The following is a 20327-nucleotide window of genomic DNA, read 5'->3' as shown; positions in this document are numbered from 1 at the left end:
TCAGAAACGGAAGACACTGCATTTTTATAATGGAGCCACGTTGCTCACAAGCTAGATATAGCTAAAAAAAAAATACCCCATTTTATATGTTATTGTCTTTTCAAACATGGGCAAATGATATACAACATGAAACTGACTGAAGTTAGGGTTTTAAAACCACCAACTGAGGCAGAAGCAGTGTCAATCTGTCTTCTTCTAGCAGCCTGTTCTTCTAGGAACCAAAAAGAGCCCAAACTTTCTTTAAAATAGTGTCTAGCTTGATCAAAAACCTAACTGATAATTAAACTGACAGAATATCTAATGGACTGACTTGTGCTCCAGTGCCATCACCAGCAGGTCATCTCAGATGTGCTGTTATTTTATGATGTATTGTAATTGTGAGCAGCTGGTTTGAATAAATAACTCTTCATTTCAGCCACAGTTTTCAAGTAATTTCATTAAAATAGAGGCATGCCATGTTTTCTTTGTCGTTTGCTGACACCTTGTGCACAGTTAACTGTGAGCAGATTTATTTTAAGGATAAATCTGTCTGGGAGAATATTGGTAAATTTTCCCCATCAACTATAAACAGCTTTTTAGTCTCTGTGTAAGGTTATCAGAGGTTAGAAATTATCAAAGACAAAGTGGCAGAAAAATATGTTTTATGCATACATGGTAAACTCCAAAGTATGCAGTGGATAAAATAAACTGAGTACAGTCAGTCACGTCTATTGCCACAGCTATGAGGAGGGAACTCTACCCCACTGCACCTGCTTCCTCCTCTCCTCTCCCTGTCAGCTCTCTTGGTTGGGATACAAATTAAAATTCCTCCCAGACAGATTTGGTAAATAAAGGACTCAAAGCCAAAGAGAATGTTTTTATATACTCTCTCAAAGCAGGGAAGGTAAGATAATAGTGAGTGAGGGTGAGATATGTCTGACATGATTAGGCCCGGGTATAGATCACTTATGTCAGGGTGAGAGCTGAGTCACCGGAAGACAGGAAAAGGACACAATGTTGTACTTTTTACATCCATCAGGTCAGAGCCAGTTTTGCTCTTTTGTGAACCTCCTCTGGCTGTGAATCATGCTGCAAATATAAGTATATGTACACTCCAATAAAGCCCAAACATGTAGGGTGGAAGCAGATGTCCTGCCAAACACAGTATGTTTTTTACTGAAATAATCCAGCACTTATCCAATCCACTAAAGATGCCAAGCGTGCGTAAAGTACAAACTTGACTGATGTTTTTAACTCAGCAGCAAGTGAAGCGAACATTAAGAATGAATCTTTTTCCTCTTTGTGCATGGTCTCGACAGCTTTGTATGGAATTCAATCTGCACTGAGATATGTGCTTCAAAACCTCACAATTCCTTAGAAGAACATCAGAAATGACTCTTCTGCAGTTTTTTTAATAGCTTTTGAAAGATTTACAGCATTTTTTTCTCTAATTCACTTTTTCTCGCTCACCCTTGTGCTGCTGTAACATGCGAATTTCCCCAGTGTGGGATTTTTGCGTAGCACAGGACCAACAAAAGGTAAATCAACAGCGGCGCTTCAAAGCAGGTGCAGGCGTGTGGATTAGGCCTGATTGCTTATTAGATTAAGACTGGGATTGATGTTCACTCGGTAATTAAACTGAAAAAAAGAAAGAAAGAATCTGAATGTGTCGCTCACATGAACAATGCGCAGATTTGTTCTTTCTGCTCTTCTACTTGTCTGAGACGTAGACTTAGAAGCTAATCTCCTCATCGGTTATGACCACTGTAAACCACCGAGGCAACGCTAAGTCACCAAGTGCAGCTGGCTCACGTTTAAAACGAACTGAACGACTGGGATGCACCAGAGCGAGTGACTGGACTTGTGATAGAGTAGCCACACTGGAGTTTATTAATACATCAGTAACCCTTAAGCAGGTTAAAAAGTTGACTTCTTTTTAGCATTAACACTGCAACACTAATTAAAAATTAATGAAATAAATTAAAATTCATTTATACTAATTTTCACATGTATGTACTTTTTTTAAAAGCAGTAAACGTTGTTACTCTCAGGTTATCAGTTGCAGATCTTTTAACTGGTCCCAGAATTAGATTTAAGTGTGCTGAGGCTGCTTTCAGTTACTGTGGTCCTGTTATTTGGAAAAAGCTGCTTGCTGACCTGAGGTCAAGTACTACTGTATTTACATTCAAAAACAAACTTCAATCCTTTTTATTCTCACAGGCTAATAATAAATAACTGTATGAATTTGTGTGTACATGTTCACTTGTATTTTATTTCTTCTTCTCCGGTTTGTTTTGTTGTTTTTATTGTTTTAAGGAATTGTAGACCAGTTTTTATGCTTTTATCTTTTCTATTAAACACGTTGAGTTTACGTGTGGTGAAATGTGCCATATTTAAAAAACTGTCATTGTCAACACTGCCACAGTCTTATTCTCTCTGTGCCTGCTGCATGGATTCTCTCAGTCCAAAACCAAGATTCATATTTTAATTGGTGAGTTTAAAATTAAAAAATTTAAAAAAAGAAAGCTCATTCGTGCCCAGGAGGCCAGGAGGTAGAAAGAAAAAAAAACAATGTCTGAACAAATTTCAATTGCATAAAAACATAATAAACTAAAAGAATATTCAGAAAATGAAGCAAAGTTTTGAGTTTGCTTATTCGAAAAGTACTTTTATATAGAAAAAAGAAATAAATGAAGGTTTTCACTGTACTTCTGCAAATATATCCCTGTTTATACATGAGCTGGTCCCGTTCTCCTTGATTCGCAGCCACACTGGCCCTGAAAAAACCCACAGCAGTCAACTGTGATGATGTAGGTCCCTTGATTCTAGTCACACTGCAAGCCTCATTTCCAGACTCATCAGAAAGCTTTAAATGTGACATAGTAACATATGGAAAAGAGAGGAAACTGTCTACATTCATGATGATGTTGAGGTAACCCATGGTGGTAGGATGTTGGTTAGAGAAGGAAAGAAGGACCAATGTGGCAAGGAGGGAGGGGCTGGAAGAAGAGCTTGAGGCAAAAGGGGACATTATTAACTTGCCTAGAGTCCCTGGGGTTGAGAGACAGCCGTGGCTCCATCAACATTCACATGTGCATGTGTGTGTGTTCACCTTTAACTTTTCCATTCAGTGACACACACACACGGGCCGTCAACAGAGCAGCTCTCACCTCATGCCCAGGCTGATTTATTACAGTAAAGAGGTGTTGATTCCATATAGGAATGTAATGTGGGACTAGGATGGACCTGTAACACTGCATGTTTCCTTCCATCTATTATGTGCTATATAAAATTGTTGTCGGTAATATCACACCCAATCGTACTTTATGATGTACTGTGGCCAATACTTCATGTGGCTAGCATGCTTTAACTGTGACAGAAGTGGAAAAGACATTTTGGCTGTTGAGCAAAAAACATCTGTGAGGTGAAAAACTGGACCGACATGGCACAGTGTCGTTTAACTGTGTAGAAAAAGTAGTTATTAAACTTCATGTCTGGTTCTCATGAGAGGGAAACACAAACCAACATTGAGTTTTGTCTCTCTGATGAAGAATGGGGCTGATTTAGGCGCACTGTGAGAGAAATGGGCCTCTCGGTGCCTTCGGTCTGGTTGTTAAGGAGCAGTTTGTCGAACAGCGTAAAAATACTGCAGTGTTACTAGGTCTGGATGTAAGGACAGGAGAGAGTGGGGACGCTGGCAGGATGCGATGTTTTTGCTCAGTAGGAGAGGGGGTTTCCCTCATGCTGTCATCTGTGAATGCAGCTGAATGGAGAAACTGCAGGGACTCTGTAGAGTGGCACCACAGGTCCCTGTTCTGTCTGAGGCCCTGTTGCCATCCATCACACCACATCCCTGCCTTTTATGGTCTCAAAGGTAAGGAAAGAAAGATGGTTGTGTTTGGTTACCAATTGCCAAGCCGTTATACTCAAACCGAAAGAAATGTCCTCCTAAATTCCCACCAGACCTCATTTTGATCTTCTAAAATCGAAATAATCCCCTTTGTGGAAGCATCATCCCATAAATACCTCGATTTCACACTGGCATCCTCTGCAGTGTTTCTTTAAATGATCCCAGGTTCTCTAAGACAGCGCCAGTCTACTTGGCTCATTTGGATTTATGCACACTAACTTAATCCAGCTGCTTTACATTGGACAGAGGCCTGTCTTCCTTCCAATTACCATGCACAACATCACCACCACCACAGCTTTTCTTGGCCTGAGGGAATGTTTACCTGGTGCTAAAATACTGACACGCTCCATATGCCTACTACGCACACACACACACACACCCGCACACACACCCGCGCACACACACACACACACACACACACACACACACACACACGCGCACACACACACGCGCACACACACACACTGAGTGAGGCGATAATAGTGACAGTAAAGATGGTAAAGTGGGATGCAAAAAGAGGGCGATGACAACATAGAAGAATATGGTAGAAAGGATAAAGGAGAGCAAACAAGTCCCTTAAGAGATTGATAGTGACGGTGATATTGCTGCTTGTTATCCACCTTATCTCTCCCCATGTTTCCTGCCTGTCGCTCAGCTGTCATAACAAAGGTTTAAAGGATTCAAAACAGAGCGGCGTACAGTTAGTGACTCTGAGGAAGCAGTACTTTGTGGTAACTCATAACATCAGCATGATAATATGGTCACATGATAACATGCTGGTATGGTTTAATGTTTACTGCACTCATAGTTGTAACATTTTTCCTCTTAGGAGAGATGTGCCAAACACAGCATTTATTTTGGGTTTTTTTTTTAGACCCACCAAAACAGGAATAGCTTCATTTTGTAATCTATTCCTAGTTTGCAAATCTTTAATATAAAATGACTGTTTTTAACTGCAGTGGAGAAATCTGATGTTTTTGCTCAGTAGGAGCAAATCCTGTGATGGAGTGGTGACCCCTCCAGGGTGTACCATGCTTCTTGAATTATGACAGCTGGGTTTGGCTGCAGATGGATGGGGAATTGAAATGTCACCTTGGTGACTGTTATCAGCCAAAGTCTTCTTCCTAAAATTGACGGGTTGGACAGCACATTTTGTTTTGCTTGAGCTCGCTGAACATTTGAAAATACTGATTCTCTGTGGGTTTGAAAGTAAATCTGTAGCTCTTAATATTTAGGTTGATTAACAACACGCTAATGAAACGAGTGATATGCAATAATTACACAGTAGATAACTAAGGGCAGTGAAAAATATGACCTCTTACTTATCCAGTATTGAAAGACACAACAAGAAATCCAATCATGTTCAACCTCACTTATATCATAACAGACTGGTTTCTTGTCAGGGAGCTTATTAAACTTTCTGTTACTAAAGTTACCTAAATGCACTCAGTAGTGTTTGATTTGGCAGTCTTCCTCAGCTCAGTTGGGTTTCATATCATTTTCTAGCTAAATGTTTTGGTTTTCCAGCACAGCTTTAATGTTTTGGTTCACTTAGTATTTTTATAGGGCTGTCAGACAGCTGTTTGAATGGAAAGGTTCTGATAACTAACTGTAGACAAGCTGATCAATGTCAAACAGCACATAGACAAATTAGGTATCTAACTTAGGAATATAGTGGAACATTCAGCAGCCAAAAATAAATGATTGTTGGACATTTGCAACCCAGAAAAATAAAAAGAGTTAAGAAAAATGACTGTCACTTCAGAAAAGAATATAGCCCATATGGTTTTCACTGCCCTATGCATAGCCAAGAAAACAGTCCTCATGAACTGGAAAAATAAAAACAATCTTAATTCTAACCAATATAGAAATTATCTATTAGATTACATTAGTCTTGATACAGCCTCTGCCACCACATCAGATTAATTGCTCTGGGCTCCTTTGATCAGCTCCATCACCTAGTGGGGGTGGAGGGTCATAGTTTGGTCCCGCCTTCACTGTTGTGATTGGTGTGGGGGTAGGGACAGGCTTAGGGCGTCGGGGGGTTCCCCGGAGGCATCTTCCTTGGGGGGCTCAACCCGGGGTAGCGGTCATGTCCGGTTAGGGGCTCTGTTGGCTCTCAGGTGACTGTTTCCTCGCGGCTGCGTGCAGCGGGGCTAGGGGAGGGTCTGTGCTGACGGACGTGGGTTACTGACCTGGTAGCCTGTCTGCCCCTGGGTGGGTCCGGGATGGGCGTGAGGTTCTGGGGGTGCTCCGTCTCTGGGCTGGGGCCCTGGCCGGGCCTCGGGGCCTTGGGTGCAGGTTTGTGTGTTGCCGGGGTTGTGGGCGGGTGGGTGCATGGGGGCCCATCCCTGGCGCAGGGTGCCGCCGGTGTGGGGGGCTCTTCAACTGGTGGGGGAGATTGTCACATCTTGCAGGAGCTTTCCTCTCCTCAGGAACTCTCTGCAGGAGGGGGAGATACAGGAGAGGTGGAGGAAGATCTCAGCCTGGGCGTCTATTGTCTCATGTAGTCTGGAAGATGAGTGGATGGTGGGGTGGGTGCAGTTTTCTCTGTGGTGGGGTTGGGTGGACTGTCCCGGGCTCTGTGGGGCCGGGGGGCGCTGCTGCGCTGGGCCCCGGTCTGGATGGGCCTGGGCCCCCTTTCCCTGGTGGGTCACGGAGTATGGGGGTGCCTACTGGGGTCAGCGGGGGAGCTGGCCCTAGGGAGGGGTCACCTGCCCCTCCCTTCCTTCCCTCCCCATCTCCAGCTGCCTCCCTCTTCCCGCTCCACCACAACCACCCACACATGCAGGGCCTTGGAGTAGGGGTATGTCACCAGGGTGCAGAGGAGGCTACCCCCCGTCCCCTTCTGGCTGCCTCTGCCTCTGTCATGGTTGGCTGTGTGGCAGGCGGGCAAGCAGGAGTGGTGGATCCAAAATGCAGGACTCAGACACAGAAGTTCAACTTAAAGCGCAGCTTTAATGCTGGAAAACCTCTTACTAACTAAACTCACCAAAAGACAAACAAAAACTCTGGTGGACTAAAACGCTGAAGCACAAAACACTGAACTGGAACTGGAAACAAAACACTGGCAACACGGAGGCAAAACACACACAGCCTGTTGAGGGTACGACGCAACACTGACTCAGAGAAACACAGGGACTAAATACACTGGGAAGTAACGAGGAGAATGAGACACAGAAGGAGAGCACAGCTGGGGGAAATTAGAACTGACGAGACAAGCAAAGCAGGACACATTCACATAAGACACGGACCTTCAAAGTAAAACAGGAAGGATCACACAGAGACGCGAACTTGACACAGTGGAGACAGCAACTAAGAAACACAGAGACATAAACCATAAGGCAGAGGACTCTAAGAACCGAGAGACACAGAGGGGAAATCAAACATGCAGACACAGACTTACACAGAACAGAGGGGACATAGAGAAACATGAAGGGCAAGGGATCAAAACTAGAAACTCACACCAAGTACAATAATACAAAAATCACAAAGAACTAAAACGCTGGGTCAGGAGACCCAGGACCCTGACAGCCTCAATTTTATCCCACAACTTAGACATTCACATTACTCACACTCTCATTACACATACATATAGGATCTTGGGGGTGGGCACGATACACGGAGTCCAAATTACCATCAGGGTGTACACCTCACCCCTGGCGTTGTTGCCCACCCCTCAATTTTAAATACACGTAGACATTGAGGGCTAGCAGGAGGGACCATGCGCTTACCTGCTGCTCTCTGGCAGGTAGCTCCATGCCCTCCTGGGTTTTAATTGCACCTTAGAACACACATGCATCAACACTACAATGAGCGGGTGGAGGGAGGTTTGGAGTCTTCTCTCACCCCCATTCTCTGCGGCCTGCTGGAGCGGGGGGGCTAGGAGGAGTTGGCCGTCCAACTGCAGTCTGGGGTGTGGGGCCTCCCTGCTGCTGCGGAGTCGGGGCGGTCTGCCTCTCCCCACCGCAGGGAAAAGGGTAACACCACCTGGGTCTGGGTGCAGTTCCCCCCTCCAGGGGCAAGGGTACCTAGACCCGGTTCGTAGAGTACGCTTGGGGAGTGTGATCGTGTGTACAGCGTCTCTTTATGTCTGTCTCCACGTTGGTTGAGTGTGGAGTAAGTGCATATGAGAGCATGAGGGTGGGAATGGATGTTTGTATCTGTGTGTGCCTGTATGTCTGTGTCTATATGTCAGGTTGGGTATCAGACGCCACCTCTCTGGGGACATCTTAGGCCCTCCAAGGTTTGGAGGCCTATCTCCACCCACCACCACTTCCCCTGCCAGTGGCGGACTCCCTCAGGTGTCGGTGCGTTGGTGGTTCTTTGTGTCTGAGGGTGGGCGTCCGGGTACACACCGGCTCACTCCTTGGCGGCCGCTTATCGGGGCCTGGAGCCTGGGGCTCGCTCGGGCCACTTCGGAGGTGGGGTGCCCCCGGCCTCTCGGCCTGGGGCTCGGTCACTCAGGCACAGCTGGCTGCTGGCGGAGCTCACGGGCGCGTCACTGCAACTCCCCCTGGCTTCTGCTCCGCGGCTGCTGAGTGAGCCCTCATCTGGGACTCTCCTCAGCTCTTTCTGGGACAGTGGCGCGGCTGCCCCTCTGTTGGTCTTCCTTGGTCTCTTGTGTTCTGGGGGCCTCTGGATGTCTGGAGTTTTGATCTCCTCCATACCTGCTTCATACCCTGGAGGACGGGGCTGTGGCCCCCCCACACTCCCTAGCAGATCGTTACATGGAGAAACCTTTGGAATGCAAGCATGCTGATCCACACAGGTATGCACACAGGTGTACACACGGGTATTCACAGACGCGGACTACAGCTTTCTTGGCTGCTGCCTCAAAGCACATTGTGCGCTGTCTATCTTGCGTGCTGCACAATATCGTTTATTATTTAGTATCTACTGTTATCTACTGCTAGCTAGTTTATTGTGATGGTGCTGTTTTTTTTTTATTATGTTGCTCTTTGTTGTTTGCTTTCTCTTCTGTTTTTTTTCTCCATACAGGTGACCCAGGTGTTTTGTTTGTTTTTTTCTTTCTTCCCCCCCTTCTCACCGTCTCTTCTCCCCTTTGGTTTTCTTTCTCTTCCTCTCTTTCTTTCATTCTTTCTCCCTGTCCTATTCCCCAGTCATATTTGTCCCGTTTGTAGCAACTGAAAATAAAATAAATTCATAATTATAATAAAGGTCAATCAAATGGACCAATATGGCAAGGCCATGATGATCCACTTGGTAAAATAAATCCGCTTGGCATCTTTCTTGGCCTTAAGACAACAATTCTGATGGCTAAAGATCCAAACGGGACACAAAAAAGAAAAAAAAAAGAGAAAAAAAAAAGTGATTGTTGGACATTTGCAACCCAGAAAAATAAAAAGAGTTAAGAAAAATGACAGAGAGGCCTAATGCATGCTGGAGCTCCAAAACCTGAACCTGAACAATGATAATGTTACATATGACTGATCATACAATAACCGGGATCATAAAGTAGTGATTTATATACATGCTGCTTTTTTTGAAATGCAATAGCTGTTGCTAACTGTAGCTAATAGACTGAAAACTCTGTGTCTTGGTGACTCTGCAAATGTATGTCCCTGTTCACCTGCCTCCAGAGCCAAGCCCAGCTGACCAGACCTTTCCATGACCTTGCTCAGTGGCGACAGCTGCACCCAGTCTCCGTGGAACAGCACACCATCCCAGAACTGGCCAAACAATGGCTCCTTCAAGACAAGGTCCCTCAAGACAGTCAGGCAGTCAGACCGGGACCCGAGGAGGACCTGACTCAGCCGTAAGCCACCCAGGTGTGCCTTGCTCACCATGGCACAACAACTCTTCTATTTACAAGTTGTTTACCTCATTTTACCTCATTTCCCCTCATTTCCCTTGCTTATATTTGTAGCCTTGGTGAGCTGTAGGGGGTTTTCCTGTTGTCAGGTTAATTCCCAAACATTAAAAAAGTCAAGAATAACAGATCAGCAGTTGCACTGACCCTGTGGATCTGAGAACAAAGAGACATTAAAAAGCTGAGATAGACAAACACAAAGCCAGTGGTGTGATAAATCATATAGGTTTATACCCTATATGCCCTTTAACCAAAACTAAGACAAATGGCCAACCTGCTGAGCACTAATGATTGCCATTACCTGAGTATAGTGCTGCTGTGTTGAGGAATGTGGAGCCTCTTTTGCCCAGAGAGGGTCATTTTCAGGGCATGGTTTAATAAGAGATACTGTAAGCAAAAAGAAACCAAACTGAGGTTTTGGGTTGATTCTTATCCAGTTAAAGCTGTTTATTTATTCTCATCTCATCTCCTCCCAAACATTCACAGTGAACCACCACACCAGTACTAATGATGCTGTATTTATCATCATCATTTTTTATATGAATCAAAGTTGCATAAACAGTCCTGCAGCAGTGCATCTTTGTTCAAAAATGTCTTTCGGTCTGTCAGCGCCTGTGTGCTCACTGTAATCAATGCTGTCTGATCAAGTCTCTGTCTGTTTTAAGAACAATGATGTCCTCTACCCACTTTAAAAACAAACAAACCAACAAACCAACAAAACAAGCTTGACCCCTCTCAAAAAGACCAATCTCAAAATTACCTTTTATTGCAAAGAATTTAGAAGGTTGTGGCTAAGCTTTAATTTGGCTTTCATAAAGCTAATTCCACTGAAACAGCTCTAGAGTGTCAGATTAGATCTTGATTCACAGTAATGTGGGAGAATGTTCTGTGTTGTTGTTGTTTACCGGACCTCTACCATTGACACTGTTGACCATGACATTGTGCTTGATAGGCTGAGACACTGGGTCAGTATATTAGGGTCTGCTTTGGATCTCTGCCTGAGGGATCTTTCTCTGTGGCTGCCTCTGAGTTCAGCTCCTCTTCTATTTTTCTTGCATATAGTGCAAGAAAAGTTCAAATGGCAGACAATTTTCACCAATTTATTGTCAAAAGAAAGAGAAGTCTTTGTTTCTGTACCCAACAGGTATATGGAACAATAGACATTATTGGTCCCCTTATCAGTTTTGCTAAATCTTGTATTTAAAAAGCTTGGAGTGACTTGATTCAGCCTTCACTTTGGATGCTCATTGATGCTCATCTCTGGTTCACTAATTTATGCTTTTATCATTTGCGAAATATTGCCAACATGAGTTCGACTGTGTCAGGCTCTGAGTTTGTTATTGATACATTTATTTTGCCACATTTGGATTAATGTGATTGTTTTGTTCATTTAAAAACAAACCTCTTTGGAACATCTGCAGATTGTTTAGAACGCCTCTAAGAGGAAGTACACATGCCACACTATGATTAACTCTGTTGCACTGGCTCCCCATTAACGTCAGGGTCCACTTGAAGATTTTTGATTTTGACTTTTGGAGCCCTGCATGGACAAGCACCAAGTCCTCAGTGAACATTTACATCCATACAGCCCCAGCAGGACCCTGAGGTCATGTGATCAGGAGATGTACCTGACAGCTAAAACTCATCTTTTTAAACTTACTTTTGGGTAAGTAGTGCTATGAAGCACTTTTTGATATTTATCTTAAAGGGTGCTATATATAAATAAAATATTTTGTATTTTTAAATTTTTACTTACTTACTTCATACTATCTGTCAAATTAAGTAATAAAAGTCTGAATTATGATTACAAATGTCCTCAGCACTGCTTTACCTGAAATAAGAAATCAGCAGTACTACTACTTGGTTTTCTACAAACCCCCATAGTGAACCAGATTAGATGAGTTAATTCTTTTTTTTTTAACTGGCTTTGTCTTTTGACTATTTTTTATACATAAAAGAATTGGATTGTGTCCTAACAGAACTAGTAATGAAGTTTCTGAGTTCTTGTCCACTGATTTCATATTCTCTTTTAATCCAAGGTTTGCCCCCCCCCTCAAAAAAACCAACAAAAAAAAAAAAACAACAACCCAACAACAACAACAACAAAATTCAGCTGCATGGGATATTTTTTGGTAAATTTTCTTAGGGTGCTGAATCCAAAAAATGATCTTCATTCACCCATCATGTACAGGTTTTTTTTTTTTTTGTTGCAAAACATGAGAAGTTTATATTTAAAAGAAAAACACAGCAGCAATGAAAAAAAAGCAACATTTTAATACAATTAACTATGCATAGTTTTTCTGAGATTCCTTACACTTTGCTATCTGAGCTTCTCACTCTGTCAAACCCATCTTCCCACCACCCCACCCTGATCCCCCTCAATTCCTTGCATTTTCTGTTTGTTTTTCTCCTCAGTCTCACTCTTAGACATATTAAATCAATGTAAGAAATCATTATTGGACATGGTTTTTGGACTCAAGTATAGGATACCAGACTTCAGTTTAAAAAGGGAAATTGTATGCTTAATTACTCTAAGAACATGAGTTTTGCAAGAAAACCTGAACAGATGAATTTTAAAAACATATTTTCCCGCCAAAGTGAGTAAAAATCTATAAGAAACTGTCAAAAAAATCCTACGTAGCTTTTTTGGTTGCAGATCTGTCTCATTAAAGATCATTAAAGACAGAATATCTAAAAACACACAAAAAAACAGTAGAGCTAAGGATGACTCTGTCAATTTGAAATATTTAAATAACTACAAGATAGAACAAATCTGTGACTTTGCACCATCAACACATCTTTTGTTTTGTTTCAAGAAGTTAATGTTGTTTTTACATCATATAATGTAAACTAAACATTAAATCTCTTAATGTCTTAAAACTGATTTCTGTATCTGGAATCTTTTATGTTCATATGGAACATGTCTGTGAATGAATCAAAACACTGACTAGTACTGCCCTCTGGTGCTCAATAGGAAGAAAACAACAAGAAGAAAATAAGTGTGAGTGTGTGTGCATATGCGTGCAGGTCTGTGATTGATTTACAATCATGTATCATCATGAAAACATCCTCGCATTCACCAGCAAGGAGTCTGCAAATGATTGTCTTAAATGATTGACTGCTGCTAGTCTCCCTGGGAGTGGAAACCCTGTAAAGATCACAGCAAAATAAAACTGACAAATAGCATGCAACCCTGAAACAGGTGAAAAAGAATCCAAGAACACTTTCTGGTATTTTATGACGATGTGTTTAGAAGTGTGTTTTCTGGTTTGTTTTCAGAAAACGAAGGGGAATGATTTTCACAGACACTTAAAGTCTGTAGTTCAGAAAGGTGGCATCAACACAACAACAAAAGAGGAAAAAATAAAATTCAACATGGACTTATCGTTGCCATCAGTCAAGCATGATGCTGAGTTATTCAGTAAAACGTTCCCATAAGAATTCTGTGTTGTTATTCTTTATTTAATAATTTGACATTGAAAGATTTTTATAATGGTAATGCAAATTTCAGGGACTGGGTTAAAATAGGTCATCATGTTTCACCACCATGACGAAGCCAAAAACATCTGTCTGATAGGCTGCAATAAACTGGCCCCATCTTCAGGGTCAGAAAGCTATTTTAAAAAGGATCAAAGCCTCTCAGTTAGCCTCCTCATCTGAAGCAGTAGTAATTTTGTTGACCAATACTTTTCATTGTTGTTTTCATTAATGAAGATAACTAAATAAAAACTAATGCATGAGGACAAACACTATAGCGAAATGTACTGAGTCTAATGAAAATACATGAAAATTGTCATTGACATCAGAGAATGACCTGATGCAAAGGCAACAGTTACTCAGATCGCCACTTATAAAACCAAGGTTTGCAGAAGAGCTCTGAACACATAACATATCAAACTTTGAATGTGATTACATCACAGATTTAAAATCAGCTCACACTAAAATATTTTCACAGATTTGGTGATGAAACACTGTCGACAGTTTGAAAGTTACATTGTCTGAATTTCAGTGTATGAGTCTGTTACGTTCCCCTAAAAAACAAATCAGAAAAACATTGTAGACAACGTGGACAGTAGGAAAGATCCAAAATAGATAAGGATTACAAATCAAACCCAGATCCACTTTGGTCCTGGTCATTTCCCAGATCATCCCATCCGTCAAGGCTTAATATTTTTCTGCCTTTTTATTTGGCTCATTGTCCCATGTTCACTATTCTGAAGTATTTAAAAACTATAAAAGCGAGGGCATTTCTTACAACATATTTGCTTTTACATTTATTAAAGCTGCCCTGCATTTTTTTCAGGGAAATGTGAACCTATCATGAAACTCCGATTATTAAAAATAGCAATTCAGTAAACATTTCTGCTATGACTATAAGACAGTCATCATCTAACAGTGAAGGCTAACATCAGATCAGATTATAAATTCTTAGTGAACATTAAAGCAGAGTTTTTCTGTAAATCCAATTAAACACTTTTAACTGACAATGGCAGAATACAGCCAGTCCTAACAACATGGTATTTTGAATTTAGACACTTGTTGCACTGGCCGAGCAAGAGTAGTCTTTCATTAATTGTGTGCAAGAAAAAAAAAGTAGAGGTCTGCTAAAATAGAATTATACCAACTTTGTGTTATGCAAAAGTTGCATGAAAGTACTTTATACTGTCTAGTATAACTACAATATAAGCAGCAAATCAGCCAAGACATTACTGAAAACATTTGCTTACATCGTGTTGAATTCAGCTGTGTAAATCCATAAACAGCAGTAAACCTCAGAGCAGCAGCAGGACAGGTCAGCTGATCACAGCCTGCATTCAAAGAAAATCCAAATGTAAATGAGTGTAAGCTGTGATTGTTCCAATACGGAGCCACTCAACCAGTCCCCCTGCTGCCGAATCCCTTTAACCCCTGTGTGGTTTATGATGCCATCCATCCATCCATTTGCTTCAGCTTATCCATTGCAGTGTCGCGGGGCGCGCTGGAGCCTATCCCAGCTGCCATAAGGCGAGAGGTGGGGTACACGCTGGACAGGTCGCCAGTTTGTCACAGGGCTAACAATAATAATAACAATAATGTCATCTATCCTTATAATAATATAGCTTAAGGTTCAGTTAGCTTTGTAACAAAATGGACAGAAATGTCCTTCAAGGGGCTACTTTTTACTCTTTCTTTGAGTGCATTTCAGGCCTGTACTTTCTCACTTTCACTTGAGTAGAGAAGCTGAGTATTTCAACTTTTACCCGAGTATTTTTAAAGAAAGTATCTGTACGTCTACTTAAATAAAAACTGTCTTTGCCTTTGTCACCTCTGGTTGTGTTCAGGCTTCTTATGTGTTGTGGGAATGTGGGCTGCATACTGTTGAAGAGAACATCCTTAATGGTCAGCCCATGTATCGGAGGGCTCCCACTCTCCCATCCTGGTACTTTATATTTTTATTAGTAATTTTGAGGATCACAAATGTAATGAAATTTGAATAAAAATTCATATTTAAAATAAAGTGTCCATCACACAACACATAACATCATTTTACTCCTTTGTTATCAGTACATGGCCAGCATGTGGCTGCATGTAATAAAGCCTGTATTAATGTTTTTATCTAAGTCCTGAAGGACGTTTGGAAACTAGGACACTGCTGTGCTATTTTATCACTATTTTGTGTTTACGATTATAGTAATAACATGTATGCATAATGCCAGTGGATGCATACAAGTTAATAATTCCCAGTTTGATCCTGGGAAGAGGTGCACATCCCTTCGTGTTAGTGTCGGGAAGACCATCCAGTTGAAATCAAATATAGGGAGCTGCCGGCTGTGGCCGCCCCTTATAATTAAATATTGTACTTTTCACGTGTACAAGTCTGCTATACAGCCAGAACAGGGAAGTACTGCTGACGCACCGGGTCTAATGACGTGCATTTCACGTGCCCGCCTGTTTTTTGTGACAGTGGGGACGCATCCGCTAAGAATTTAGATGACAATACACCCACGCCAGGATGCGAACTTCAAGCAGATGTTTAAAAAAATCCAGGAATCCTAAACTACTACTCAGCCGTTCGGTCTCCACCGGTCCACAGCTGCGTACAGTCACAGGAGGGGAGACGTTTTTTTTGTTTTCACTGTCTAAAATGTTGAGAATATACACATGTAATGCAACGGTCTACCTTTATTCTCTTTTGTGTTTAACCTATAATATCTGGAAACTTTAATCCCTTCCAACAAATCCATTGTCATTGTTGTAACATATCTCTCAGCCACTCATATCTTCCCTGAACAAACACCGCCTCTTTTGCTTTTCTCAGTCCTGCTTCTCACTATTTTCACTACACCCACCTTTTTCTGGTCTCCATTTATTTATTTATTTATGCTATTTGTATTTTATCTGTTAGTACATATTAACTGGCATCTGTGTGTGGACAGCAAAGAAAGAATCTCATTGTACAGAGAAATGCTTTTCTTTGTACACATGACAATAAACGCTTTGAATCCTAAATCTTGAAAAATTGTTCTGCAGTCCAATGCAAACATTTTGGAACGTACATCCTCCAGAGCCGTGGGATGCGCCCTGAAGTTGGGGGTGGGGAAGTTTAGGGTGTAGGACATGAAGTGTACATAGCATTCCATTCCTCTTGCCACATTCTATGAAATCTTTGAACAAGCAGACCCAGATGCACACAGCGCACAACTGTAAGCAGTCTAAACTGGACTGAACTGGTTTGTTTGTTGTTGGTTGTTAATTTATTTTGCTCATGTGAACATTATACAAAGTTCATTTAGCAAAGACAAGAAGAGAAAGAAAATTCAAAACGAAATAAAGCGACCACATTTCAATATTCCTTCAACTGTTCTGATTCAGTTACATATTGAAAAGGAGTGGGAAGAAGGTCTCAGAAGTCCCACCAAAAGCCATCACTTCTGTTTTCTGCTCATTAAAATGTAAAAAGTTCAAAGCCATCCAGGCCCTTATTTCATCAAGGCATCTGAGCAGAGGGTCTACTGAGAAGCCATTTATCTTTTTAACGCTGGGCATACACGGTGCGATTTTTGGCTCATTTCGAGCAGATTTTTCAGTCGTGTGACCGTTTTGGTGATTGTCCCAAGTTTCGCCTTCATTGTGTGTCATGCATCGTGTAGTATACGTGGGGTAACGAGGAGCCATTAGCACCTCACGACCAGCTCCCGATCATCAATCGCTTGGTCGTAAGAAAATCAAACCTGTTTGAAATCCTGTCGGCCGTCGTGAGGGTGTCACCGCAGCCTCTCACACTGCGCACGCGCTAACACAGAAATGAAAGTGAAAAGACGGTGCAGCACGGCAGTGCAGCGTGTGATGTGGACACAAGCGATCGAGGCACAACTTGTAGAACTTTGGCAAGTTCATCCGAGCCTTTTCGATGTGGCCTCACAAAATTATCACGACCACAACAACCGTAAAAATAGTTGGATTTACATTGCTGCTCAATCACAGCTGCCTGATCAATGTTTTTCATTAGCAATTTAGCAAAGTTGATGGTGGTGTGTGTGTCTGTGTGAGTGAAAGACAGAGAGGGAGAGCCAGCGACAGACAAATTTCCTGAGAGGACTCGACACCAACAGTCTGTGGAGCATGAAGGACCATGTCATAAAACGGCTGTGTGTAGGCAGGAAAAGGACCCAAAATTCAGACTCAAAACGGCAGCTTTTATTGCTTAACAAAAAAAACTTTACTGGGATCTGCAGGGAGAAATACACAGCATGAGGGCACTCACAACACTGACACAGAGAAAAACAGGCCTTAAATACACTGGGAAGTAACGAGGGGAATGAGACACAGAAGGGGAGCACAGGTGGGAGAAATCGGACATAACGAGAGTCAAGGGAAGCGAAACACAATACATTCACATAGGACACAGACCTTCAAAGTAAAACAGGACATGTAACACAGAGACACAGACTTGACTAGGAGATACAGCTGACAGGGGAGACAGAGCAACAAAGAAACACAGAGATCAACATAAAGGAGGCACAGAGGGCAGCTACTAAATACTCAGAAAACTAAAGAGAATACAAGCAACCCAAACTCAGACACTAGACTCTATAGAATAAACTGGGACAACAAAGAGAACATAGAACATACATCATAATAAAAAAAATACTGAGACACTAGAAACTCAACACTGGGTCAGGAGACCCAGGATCCTGACCGGCCATGTCAATAGTCTTAAATAAGGCATGAGGCTTACGGCAATTTGTCTGAATAATAGCAGCAAAATGTTTCCTCTTAGCATCTTTTACAGTTTTCTGATAAGAATTTCAGTAATTCTGTAATGTTTGGTATGACGCCTGAAGTTTATCCTGCTTCCATTTACGTTCAGCTCTCCTACAATTTCTTCTGGCAGCACGGGTGTCTTCATTCAGCCAGGGTTCAGATTTGGCTTTAACTTGCCTAAGCTTAAAGGGGGCCACCGAATCTAAAACGGTTTGGCAGACTGACTAAAACCGTGTGCTCAGCTCTTCTGAATCATTATATACAGAATCAGGAAGTCTGCAGTTCTGATTAAAAACAACAGAGAACTTACCAGCAGAGGATGGGTTAAAAATACGCCAGCACCGAGCAACAACAGGAGGAGGACAATATCACAAACTTCTAAGTTAGAGACAGGTAAATCATGAGTTAAAACAAGATCCAACTTGTGCCCGTATTTTTGTGTAGGCACAGACACAGGTTGCTCAAGATCAACGGACTCGATAAGATTTAAAAAGTCCTTTGCCATTGGCTTGTCAGGGCAGCACATGTGAATACTGAAGTCCCCAACATTAAGGACATGATCGTATTCTGGCATAATTTCAGCCAACAGATCAGAAAAGTCATTCAAGAAGTCCTTATTGTATTTGGGGGGTCTGTAAACCACAGCACAGAGCACTGTGTGAGAGCGACCTAGCTCAAACACACTCAGTTCAAAGTTACTAGGTGATGTTCATAAGGACAGTGGTTTACATTTATACTGCTTAAAAACAATCGCTAGGCCTCCTCCTATGCCTGATATTCGAGGAGAGTTTAAAAAGAAGTCATCTGGTAAGAGATCTGGGAAAACGCTGGACTCACCGGCCCTTGACCATGTCTCAGTTATACAGAGGAAATCCAGTCCTTGGGTCATAAATAAATCCTTTAAGATAAAAGTTTTATTACTCAGCACTCTAGTGTTCACCAATCCAAACCTGGTGGAGGTCAGTGCGTTCATGACAGATGAGTTCACAGGTTATTTTTACTCATTTAATCACACATTAAATCTAACATTTTAGGCAAAAATAACATCTGGAATAGTGTTTCAAACATCTTATCTATCTATTTTTTGCATGCTGCAGCAATCCCATTACCCTACATCCCACGGCCTTAACATTTTCCATTCAGAGTACAAAAACGCTTGAGATATTTTTTCATACTACACAAAATGTGTTAATCTCCTAAGACCCGAACTCTTTCATGGATTGCATTTAAAATTTTTCTTTGCTATTTGACTTTATAGTGTTCTATTGAACACTATAAAGTCACAATTGAGTAATGATGTGCAAAACTCTTTATTTGGTGTCTGAACACAGCAACATTTTTCCTGAGTATAAAAACAAAATGAGAAATAGCAGTTGTGCCCCTTTGAGCAATGTGGCTCATTTGAAAGAGCAAAATTTAGTATTGTGGTCTAGATAACCCAAAATGTGATGTCCCAATATGTGAACGCCAGGTCCTGAGGTCAAGACAGAAAAATGAAAGTTTTCTGTTCCCATAGCTATTTCACTCTTTAAAAATAATTTAAAAAACAATTTCTGAAGTAGTTAAGAGCAATTCTTCATTTCGCAACTGAATCTTTAATTACAGCTGAACAAATTGACAAGGAAAGTCTGTATTGTCTTGATGATCGAGAGATTGAAAATTTGATCAATAAAGCTGGACCAAGAGTGAAATTCAAGAAGAAACTCAAGCTGTGAAAAGTAACTAACTGCTGATTTTTGTTAGAATTACCTGTATATTACAAAACTGTAACATTGAAATAATTTGTAGTGTAATTTTGAAAAATTTAATATGGTTTTGCGATTTCATTTTACCACAAAACACAAATCAGGTAACAGTCAACATGTCTTTTCAAGTAAGTTAAAAAAAAGTTTTTCTTTCTGATTCAGTATCTACAAAAGTATCTATACAACAAATTACATTATTTTTAAAATTTATTTATTTTACATTTTGAATACATCTTAAAGTCTGCTCAGTATTGTACACAGCTTTGCACTTTTTATCTGCAGTGTAAACAGGAGTATGAAGAAGCAACTGATTTGTTCAGGTAAGGATTATACTGCAGTATAATAAGCCTGCCTGAGACAAAGTAGAGGTCCAGTCTGTTGCTTATACAGACTGTCAGTGAGCCCCCTGGCAACCTTCCAGAAACCAATAAATGACTGAATCTAAAAACTTAATTCATAGGGGGTTGGGGAATATGCCCTTCGCTAACCATCAATCAAGTCTGTGTGACTGGGACATAATTATGCAAAAGATTTGTCTCATAGGATCACAGGTGTTTACTAAAAACAATGGAGTTATAATCTATTCTTCATCAGTCTGCTGGTTGAAAACATGACT

This window comes from Diplotaxodon limnothrissa, linkage group LG4 (genome assembly GCF_057381915.1).
Source record: "Diplotaxodon limnothrissa isolate DT_005_m linkage group LG4, D_limnothrissa_male_GT1.1, whole genome shotgun sequence".
Lineage (NCBI taxonomy): Eukaryota > Metazoa > Chordata > Actinopteri > Cichliformes > Cichlidae > Diplotaxodon > Diplotaxodon limnothrissa.
Note: the sequence above shows the minus strand (reverse complement) of the source record.